This window comes from Sander lucioperca, chromosome 3, assembly GCF_008315115.2.
Source record: "Sander lucioperca isolate FBNREF2018 chromosome 3, SLUC_FBN_1.2, whole genome shotgun sequence".
NCBI classification, from domain to species: Eukaryota; Metazoa; Chordata; class Actinopteri; order Perciformes; family Percidae; genus Sander; species Sander lucioperca.
Window position 1 is genome coordinate 33,380,546 of NC_050175.1, and position 8,755 is coordinate 33,389,300.

At 42.2% G+C, this 8,755-nt stretch overlaps 1 protein-coding gene across 2 annotated transcripts in view; it reads right to left on the bottom strand.

Annotated features, from left to right (window-relative positions):
• Window positions 1–8,755, bottom strand: part of LOC116050761 (cell migration inducing hyaluronidase 1) — a 252,036-nt gene that overhangs the window by 7,460 nt on the left and 235,821 nt on the right. The window lies entirely within an intron of this gene.

Consider the following 8,755-nt stretch of genomic DNA (forward strand, 5'->3'; position numbering starts at 1 on the left):
TGTATTAAGGGCCGTCCACACCAAGAACGATGACTAAAACGATAACTATGGAATATATAGTTTTTTAAAAATGGTTCTTAATCCAGTGTATGATGGAGTCATAGAAACACTAACAGTATTCAGTTTTCCTTGGATTGGGGTGGCACCTAAATCATGGTTGCAGCTGCCGCTGTGGTCCTGCTCAGCGCCCTACTACGCCCTGCTAGGCCATACTATGCTCTGAACTGCTATAACTATTATTTCTAGTCATAGTTCCATTATCTTTAATAATCTATAATTGCCACTGTTCATCATACCAACTGCTATAATTACTATGAATCATATTTCTCCATATCTGTATATCTGTATCAGTGTCTCTATGTCCCAACCGGCACTGGCAGATGCCCACCCACCAAGAGCCTGATTTCTGCCTAAAAGGAAGTTTTTCCTTGCCACTGTTGCACTAAATGCTTGCTCTTGGGGGGAATTATTGGAATTGTTGGGTATTTGTAAATTATAGAGTGTGGTCTAGACGTACTCTTCTGTAAAGTGTCTTGAGGTAACTCTTGTTATGATTTGATACTATAAATAAAATTGAATTGAATTGAATTGACAGCCAATCAAAATCCATCGGAATTTAAAACATGGCATGACAGACACTGCATAGAGAAGGTGTGTTTTTTCCACACATGTAGTCAATGGCATGTAGTAGTAAGTAGTACGTAAAGTCATTTGTTCAAGCAGCAATTACGACCTATATTTACATTTCTAGTGGCAGAGACTAGTAGTCGTAGTATGAACAATGGGAGCAAAGCAGGAAGTAAGGTGAGGAAGTATAAGAGGGCCAAATTTCCACGCAAGTGGGCATTCACACCAAGAAAAGTGATAGAGAGATTTTCCGCAGGGTTGTGCCGTGGAGTGTCAAAGAAACGCACCACCCCCCATTCAAAAAGTTTTTGCTTCTGTGTTTTTCGGACCATTGGACGGCCGACACAGGCAGTGTAAACACAGCCTAAGGTGGCAGGTTGGGGCGGGGGTGTTCATACAAACAAACACAGGACCTTCATCCAGGAGACCGGAACAAACGGAGCTTCGTCAACTCTGTGTCACATGCATAACCGGAAGTGACTATACTTTAGGGCTGGGACGATTCGTCGACATAGTCGACGTAATCAATTACGTAAATGCGTAGACACAAATAATTTGCGTGTCACGCATAGAAATCTATAAATAACTGGCTGCCTCCAGCAACAGCGCAAGTATGGATTCCTCGAATGTACAACAACGGAAACAACAGAAAAAGGAGTATTTTACTCTTAATGCCAACAACAACGTGGTAGTCTGTAGACTTTGTAAAATGCATCCCTGAGTCAGGATAACAGCAGCAACACACTGTAAGTTCTGCTCACCTTTTTGTCCCTTTCCCTGCCAAGTAGAGTTTAGATTCTCTGCCCGAGCCCGTGCCCGAACTTGACCCACAGGCTGGGTCGGGCCCATATGTCCCGCCACTATCCTCGGGCCGGGCCCTTCATCAAGTATTTGTGGTTTTTTAATCATTCCTAATTGGGTGGGGAGAAAGCTATGCCTCTGCAGCTTCTCCTGTAGCTCTGGGTATATGTCCTGCACTGACTTGAGTGTGAGGTAAACTGTGCTAAAATCGTGTCTCCCCCATCTGTAGCACTGTCTTCGATAATTGCACAAACAGGCCAGATTGTTTCAGATATCTCATGAGTCCTTTATATGATCAATTTTTTATTCTTTTTATATTTTTGAACATACAACATACAGAACAAACAAATACAATCCACACAAGAACAACAAGAATCACACCTTGCCTAGTCGCTCTCCTCTAATTCTTGTAGTGTTGAGGTCATTAGGACTGATACTTGTGCTGCTGCGTTTTTCCATAGATCTATAGTCGACTTGGCTTTGTTAATCCTTGCTGTAGAGAGCTCAAGCATAACTATGTCTAGGAAGTACGCCAACCACTGTTTTATACAAAACGAGTAGGGGGGGAGCCAGCGTTGAGCTATCATTTTCTTGGTTGCGGTTGTTCCGGCTAGCCAAATGTTCTTCTGTCTCCCAGGCAGGTGTAATTTAGAGTCATCATTAAGTAACAAAACAATCGGGTCAGTAGGAATTCGACATCCTATCACATCACATTTTATTGATGTTGTTTTATTCCAAAACTCATGCACCTGTTCACACTCTCAGACCATGTGCAGGAAAGTTCCAGTTTGTTCAGGTTGACAGAACATGCAATAGGGAGTAGGAATAACTTTAGAGACGTATCTCTTCTGAGGAGTCCAATATGTCCTATGGCATATGTTGAAGTGGATCTGTTGGTGATTTGGGTTCTTGGAACAGTGGGCAATGTCCCAAACTGTCTCCCAATTAATTACATTCCTCTCAGGGCTCAGCTCTCGCTCCCATTTCTTTACTATTGGGAGTTCTCCTACGGATACTTGCATCAGGTTAGCATAAACCTTGGACACTAATCCTCTCACAGGAGAATCAACAAGCCATTTAATGATTGGGTGTGCCTCAAGACTGTTCCCCAATGACACTCCATAACATTTTAGGGCTGACCTTAAGCGAAGATAAAAGAAGAAGGATGTCCTAGGGACCTCAAAGCTAGCTCTCAGGTCTTCAAAACTTAACATACCTTTCTCACTGAATAGCTGGTCTAAAGTATAAATACCTCTGTCACTTCACTGGTTACAAGTAAAGGGTTTGTTACCAGACATTAGGTGTGCATTGTGCCATATTGGGGTATTCAAATGCCACTTATTGGTGTATCGTAAAGTTGGTCAGTGTGTTGGTGATAATAGGGCCATAGGCCACTTTTTTGGGCACACACCTGCAAAAGCAAGGTCTTGCAGTCTTAGACTTCCAGTGAGGTTTTGCTCTATTTCTCTCCATGGGACTGTAGATGAGGGGTTCATCCACACTCTGAGGGCATGGCCTCCCGTGTTTGTGGTACGTTGCAGGGTAGAGTATTTTAGCCTAGGTTGTTTATTATTCCAAATATACTGCTGAATTACGGTGTCAAGTTTCTTCCAGAAATGTATTGGTGGGGATAAGGGGATCATTGTACTCAAGAAATTCACACGAGGAACTATGTTCATTTTAACAACATCGTGGACCGTAGCGATGCCGGCAGCACAGACCAATTGGCCAGATCCCTTTGAACATTTCTTCATTGGGTTTAATCTGGACATTACATATTTTTTTTTGCCTTATGGCTTGGGCTAACGGTTCAAGAGAGATCACAAATAGCATGAGAGAGAGCGGGCATCCCTGTCGCGAGCCCCGTGCGATGGGGAATGGCTGTGAATGTAGGCCATTGGTTGAGACTATGGCCGTGGGATTCGCATATAAAGTACGTACCATGTCAATGAATTTGGCTCCCAAACCAAGCTTCTCCATTACTTGCCACAAGTAGTTCCACTCTAGGTGGTCAAAAGTCTTTTCTGCGTCCAGTGATAAAACTGCTGCCGTTGTTGGAAGGTTTTTGGCTTCTTCTATTACATGGAATAATCTGTGTATATTGTCTGCAGCGGACGCTTTGGTATAAACCTGATTGGTCGGGGTGGACTAACTTCTCAATAAAGCGTTCTAGGCGTAGTGCCAAGACTTTGGAATAGAGCTCAATATCAGTCCCAATGAGGCTGATGGGCCTGTAGTTTGAGCACTCCGTGGGATCTTTGCCCTTTTTGTGTATGACCAAAATTAGTGCAGTGTTGGTTTGTTGATGAAAGGTGCCTCTCTCTATGGCTGAGATTAAAGTTTGTAAAATGATAGGTCCTAGTATGTCAAAGTACCGTAGTAAAAGTTCTGATGGAATTCCATCCAACCCCGGTGTTTTCCCTTTCTTAGCTGTTTTTCCTCTAACATTATAGGTTGACCCAGTTCACCTGCCTCCTCTGGGTCAAGAAGCGGCAGGTTTAGCAATTTCAGGAACTTTTGGCACTGCGTCGGATCCAGATTGCAGGAGGATTCATACAACTTTGAATAAAAGGATTGGAAAGTGGCGGTGATATCTTTAGGGTTCGTTGCGATACCTCGGTCCATGTGGATGCTGTTGATAGCAGCTCTGGACTCGCTTTGTTTTAATTTCAGAGCCATTAAAATAGTAATTTTGCCTCACTCTGTGCATTATGAATTCAGCTCTCCTTCTTAGCAGATCATTTAGCTCTGCTCGATTTGTGACTAGAAGAGTATGTGTAGATTTAGAAAAACACGTCTTTAGAGACTGCTCTAACGATTTACAACGTTCTTCCAGCTCAGCAATCCTTGCCTCACTCTTTTTCTTCAAACTGACCGCAAAGGAAGATGTGAAATCTTGAATAAATCCTTTAGTGGCTTGCTAAATGTACGCCGGGTCTGAAACTGAGTCAGTATTGATTGATATAAATTCCGCCAGCTTGGCTCTAAACTCTGTATCAAAAGCTGTGTTTTGGAGAAGGGAATTATTAAATTGCCACATTCTAGATCTTTTTCCTAACATATCACAATGGAATGTGGTTATCAGTGCATTGTGATCAGACAGGATTGCTGGTTCTATTGCTATCGTGTGGAACATTGCCTTAAGTTCACTGGAGCACAAAAAATAATCAATGCGGGAGTGGGTGAGGTGACGTGTGGAAAAGAAGGTGTAATCCTTGCTAGTAGGATTGTGCATCCTCCATATATCTGTAAGATGATGAGATTCCACAACTGCTTTAAACATGTCCGATATGTGTTTTTGGGCTTTCGTGTGGTTGACCCCTGATCTATCCCGATTTAAATCTAGTACCGTGTTCATGTCTCCCCCTATAATTAGTGAATAGTCACTGAGAGATAGCAATTCATTTGTTAGGCGTGGGAAAAAACTTTCATCATATGTGGCCGGTGCGTATACCGAAACGAAGGCTATTTTCCTACCCCTTATCGTGGTACATATATATGATATCCTGCCTGATAGGTCTTTACTACTTTTGTCTATGGTGAGTGCGCATTTCCGCGACAGCAACACAATGGAGCCCTTGGTTTTGGTGTCGTCGCTAGATGAAGCAGCAACTTTGAAATATTTATTTTGTAGACGATTTACATCTCTTTTACGTAAATGTGACTCTTGAATAAGCGCCACATCTATGTTCTTCCTTCTTAAATAGTCCAGGAATTTAGCTTGTTTGATCGGTCCGTTTAGCCCCCTGATGTTAACTGAAAGGATTGAAAGTTCAGCCATCTTCAAAATGTACATGTATACATGTCTCGAGTACCCTACCGGAATCCACTGATAAATTTGTAGCAAAGGGTGAGCTGTTAGATCTAAGCAAAGTGTGGTGAAAACATAAAAAATAAAATAAATCCCCTAGCCCTCCGAGACCGCAGACCCCCTTCCCTCTCTGTAAGATACGTGGCTGCATCAAACGCAGCTCGCACAAAAACTCCAGCTCAAAACTGCCCCTCCTGTCTAAAGTCACAGGTTAACTGAAACAGGTGTAGTGCTTTCCTATGTTAAACATGAACAATGTTACAAAAAACCTTAAAACTAAGTCCCAACCATCCATGTAGGAGTAGTAAACATAGATTATAAGATGGAGTCTAATCAAATGCTCCTTATAACTCGGCTCCCAAGCTCATATACTATGTTTCAACCAGCTATTAAGCTCTGAAATAGGTTGTGTGGAAAACAAACCATGTAAGAGTAGTACATATAGATTATAAGATAAGTGTTTATCATGCTCTTTCAGTCTAATCAAATATTTCTTTACAGCCTGGCTCCCAAACTCACATACTATGATCCAACCAGCTATTAGCTTCTGAAGTAGGCTATGTAAAGTGAGCAGTCCGTGTCCATCATGTTTTCAGCCTAATTAAACATTCCTTTTTGCCAAACTTACATGCAGTGTCCTCGAGTTAAACTTGCACAGTGTTCCAGATACGCTAATCCACAGTCGCGGGGTCCCCACGGCGTCCTCTGGGTCCGATGACAGCTCCCGGTCCGGTCGCGAAGCGGCTCGCGTGGGTGTCACGTCCTCCTCCAGATCCTGACAGAACCTGTCCGCTTCCTTGGGTGCAGTGAATGTGAGCGTTCTCCCTCCGTGGGTTACTCTCAGAGTTGCCGGATAAATAAGAAAGTTTGGGATGCCTTTAGCAAGCAGCTTACACTGCACTCCTATAAATCCCTGGCGCTGTTGGACGGTGAAAGCACTGTAGTTAGGCTTAAAGTGCAGCGTTGCATTGGAATTACGAATTGGGCCTTACTGCTGTACTTGTCTCGCCCCCTGGATAATTGCTTGACGGTTTGACTGGTATCTCAGACACCTGTGAATCAGCGTGCGCGTCGTTGTACCCTTGCCGTAGATTCTGTGCGCCCTGTCAATTTCGATGGTAGCCCTGTTCCGTAAGGAGGGGATCCATTTTGGCAACTGATTTTGCAGAAATCCAACTGGGTCATCTTTTTTGCTGCCCTCTTTTAGTCCAATAATGCGCACATTGTTTCTTCTTGATCTGTCCTCCAGTTCGGCTAACTTCAACTCAAATTTCTTCTGGTCATCAATGCAGGCTTTCACCGTGTTTCTCATCTGTCTGTTGTCTCTTTGCGCCTCGTCTAGTCGTTGTACTAGGTCTCTTACTATAGTTCCCTGCCTCTCAAGCTCTGTCCTGATGTGTTGTAGCGAGGTGTCAATTTCTGCTAACGCTTCCTTCACTGCGATGCGGACCGCTGATTGAAGCCAACTTTGTTGTTTTTTCAGGACCTTGGTCATAACCTCCTCCATGCGTAAGTCCGCGTTAGCATCAGAATCCTTGCTAGCCGTCGCCATGTTGGCAGAGTTGGCAGAGTTCTGTGCTCGGGTAAACGGCAGGGAGACCTGTTTTTTCGCTCCTACAGGCATTCCAGTCACCGTGGTAACAAATGAAATGGTTGACGTTGAATAAAAAAGAACAGACCTGGTTTTTAATGAAAATGCGGAAGTGGGCGAGGAGCTTCAACTTCGAGCAGCCATGCAAACGTCGGTCACGTGATCTCCCACCTTTATAACGTCAGTTATAACGGCCCACGTATTAAAAAATTGTCGGGTTTAAATTGGGCTCGGGCTCATAATTCCAGTTATAGTGACGGGCCGTGCCGGGGTCGGACACAACGTGCACTGTAGACGTGTGCGATTATCAACACAATGACACGGAATGTGTTCCCACTGGTACGTTAGTCCATTGATTCGTTTTAATGCCCCGCTATGACTTAACATTAAGCTTCATCAAACGCTGTCAGTCGGCAGAGTTATTTTTTTGGTTTACCATCATCATGAGTGACCCAATCGATTACAGACTGTTATATTAGACACTCACAACTTGCCTTATGTTGGATTTATTTGATACATCTGATTTCATATGTTGCTAAAATTACACTTTTTTTTTACTGTAAGATTAAAGGAACAAGAGCTTATTCATTATTGTACCTACTACTGTTAAAAAAAGCAAATACAGGCTACTCTTTTTGCACTTGCTCGGTTTACTTTAAGTTTTTATTTTTGTATTCATCCTGAAAGTGACTTTATTTTGTTGTTGGATTGACATCTGGCTTCAGGTTGCACTACAAATTAATTTTACTTGAACAGTGCAGTGTTAAACAATTTTAATAAATAGAGACTAAAATTTGTTTTGTGTAAATTGTTAATAATTGAGCAATGGGAAAATAATCGCTAATTGAAAAATTTATTGTTAGATTAATCGAAAAATTAATCGTTAGATTAGTCGACTAAGGGACTGTTCGTTATTTAATTAAAGGGCCACCGGAGGAGTTTTGTGGCCTCTAACCTAAAAAGACGCGACCCTCCCCTTGTCAGTAATAATTTTCCTATGACCCTCCAAAATGATTTAAAAAAAGGAATGACCCTCCCCTCACGTGCAAGTTTGCACTTAGCAAAGATTTTTACAGCCATGATGTACAGGAGTTAACCTCTGCATTCTCATCTTACACATCACACTCCTCTGTTATGGTGTGGTGGCCATTTCAGTAGATTTACTTACTAACGTTGTGGAAACACAATAAGCATGGAAACTAAATGCACACTTCATGCATTACTGCATTACTTCAAATACTAAGTTACTCCTCTAGTAAACTAGTATTCATATGAAATAAAACAATAAAACATTGAGACCATTCAGCAAAGGATGCTGGGATATAACCAATTCAACACTGGTTGCTATGGACTTGTCACTATCGTCATTGCATATTTTAGCACATAGGTAAAGCTGCCGAAGTTGAACATTATATTCCAAAAAACATATGTTTATTTTTAAAGTTTTTAAGTTACATTGTAACAATTTAATAATTCGCCCTTATGAAATCCAATCGCGGCACGGCTGTTTTGGAACGCAATAGACAGACGCTTAAATTCAACTAAAATGTAACAGTGAACAATCAGTGTTGGACCTACAGTCTGTTGAGATGCCTCTCCAAACGCAGAAACCAAGCGCAGTCACACCATAAAACGTTAAGACACGTTGAGAAAAAAGATCCGCATTTTGCTGTAATCCAATGACACGAAAAAAAAGTAATCCACAGCGATCAGTAGATCCACAAAAAGGTAAATGACACGGTGTATCCAGCAAGGTCTATATGAGCGTCACATACGAGACCTCTCCACTTCGCCGTTTAAACAAAGTGGAATAAACGTATAAAAGTCCAAATCTACACAAAACCCGCAATCAATTAGTAAGCTGACATCACATTTATATACATGGCATTTAGGAAACCTTTATTGCAAGGTTGGCATGGCAAGAT